Genomic DNA, 2,500 nt, shown 5'->3' on the forward strand with positions numbered 1-2,500 from the left:
CTTGGATAAACCTCGGGTCACAGGGATCACTTTCAGGTCGGCGGAAACTTTGCCGTCTCTGTTTCCAGTTACACTCATCATAGCTCCATAATACTCGTTTCCACTTGCCCTCGTCCCATTGAAGATAATTCTTGCAAAAAACAACCCTATTTTGCCTCTGCTTACGGGTGACAATCGGTTTCTTGCGAGCGATGTGGTGGGAAAATTTCAAGTCATTGTTGAGCCGTCGCTATATAAATTTTACAGACACATCAACCAGTAACACAGGGTTCCTTTCTTTTAAGTCTGGTGCTGTTATTCGTGGCTAACTATTCACCTGCCTCCTGAGCACATTTAATGTGCGTTTAGATGTTTTCTGTGGCCTCCCTGGCTGTTTTTTCGGCAGTGGCGGGTCAGTGGCTCCAGAGTCATGAAATGTTGTTGTCCACCTCTAGACACTTCGCAATGAAATTCCAGCTGTATTTGATATTTCTGTAATGGACTTTCCCGCCTTATAGAGTGCTGTAATAGCAGCAATCTGATCACTTTTCATATGTTTAGCTCCACCCATCACAACACACTAGCCAAAAACTGCAACAGAACTCAGGCAAAATGCTAGACTATTCACAAAAAAAGCATGGAGCAATTCTGCTCACTGTCACTGCCTAGAGGTAATTGAGTGATATCTGAAACCGCTAATGTGGAGCCAGAAGAGAAATCTATCAGCTGACGGGGCGCCAAGCTTATACGTCGATTTACATATTAGAGGAGTATTACCGAAAAACGTCAAAAATTTCTGACTTGCACTATATATATATATATATATATATATATATATATATATATATATATATATACATATATATATATATATATATATATATATATATATATATATATATATCATCATCATCATCATCATCATCCAAAGTCAGTCCACTACAGGACATAGGCCTCTTCCAATCTATTCCTGTTTTGCGTTTTTCGTTTCCAGTCTTGGCCCTCAAATTTCGTTAATTCGTCACTCCATCTTGTCACTGGTCTAGCCCTTGGCCTCTTTATGTTATCTATAGCCCAGTCTGTTTCTTTGTCCTTCTGTCTTCTTGTCTCCAGCATATATACCTTGCCCATTGCCATTTCTTCTTTTTGATGCTCCCGAGTATATCTACTTTCGTCTGTTCCCTGATCCATGTGGCCCTCATCCGATTTCTTAGACTAATTCCCAGCATCGATCTTTCCATCCCTCTCTGGGCACATTAGTTTCCTCTCCAGCAATTTGGTTGTAGTCTATGTTTCTGACCAATAGGGAAGACGTATTGGTTAAAGACTTTTCTTTTTAAACATTCTTACAAAGAGACTCTTAGTATGCTATTGTGTCTGCCGAAGGCGCTCAGGCCTAGACTAATTCGTCGCTTTATTTCCTGTTCGCTAGAAGATGTTGTCTGTACAAGTTGTCCTAGATACATATACTTGTCTACTAACTCAAGCGCTTCGACTTGTACATGTATCTGTTCGAAAGAAACTCTTTTACTTGATCATCTTAAGTTCGACTTTTAGGATTTCTCTATTCAGACTGTTTATTAACTGCTGTATTTTATTTGCTGATTCACTAAGGAGAACAATATCGCCTTCAAATCTTAGACTGTTTAGATATTCCCATTCTAGTTTCTTGAATATTTCTTCGAGGCAAGCTGTAAACAGTTTTGGTAAGATGGTGTCTCCCTAACGCTTTTTTAGATTGGCATTTTATTTGTTTCTGTGTGGAGCTTGATGGTTGTCCCATCTTTGTATATACCTTCCTATATTTTACAATATACCTCCTTTACTCCCTGTTGTGGAATAGCACCTAATACTGCTGGTATTTGTACAGAGTCGAATGCCTTTCCATAATCGATGAATGCCATACACAGGTTTCCTATATTCGTTTATTTTTTCTCTTATTTGGGTGAGTGTGTGGATGTGGTCTGTTGTTGAGAATCCACTGTGGAAGCCTGCCTGTTCTCTAGGCTGGTTAGAATCCAGACTGTCGGAGCTACGAGCTGTGATGACTTTTGTGAACAGTTTGTAAGGAACTGAAAGGAGGCTTATGGGTTGGTAGTTTTTAGATCCTCTTTATCTCCTTTTTATGTATCAAAATAATTGTTATATTTTCCAAGGTTTCAGAGTTTTTCCGTTGAGAAGGCATTTGTTAAAAAGATTGGCTAATTTTACTGTTGCAATTTCTCCTACATCTAATATAAAGTTTATGCTAATTCTGTCTTCACCTGGTGTTTTCCCTCTCTTCATGCCTTTAAGCGCTCTTTTTCTTTCTTTTTTGTAGTGATATTAGTTACGTCTCTAATTACCTCGTTTGCTTCTATCCGTACATGTTCATTTGAGTTGTACAGATCCCTGTAAGTCTTCCACTACTCTTATGATTTCAATTTTGTTATATGACCCTTCTCCGTCTTGTTTCTTTTATTGCATACATTGGATTTCTCCCTATTCCTAGTCTCCTTTTAGTTGCTTTCATGCTGGTACC

Source organism: Penaeus vannamei, chromosome 24 (genome assembly GCF_042767895.1).
Source record: "Penaeus vannamei isolate JL-2024 chromosome 24, ASM4276789v1, whole genome shotgun sequence".
Taxonomy (NCBI): domain Eukaryota; kingdom Metazoa; phylum Arthropoda; class Malacostraca; order Decapoda; family Penaeidae; genus Penaeus; species Penaeus vannamei.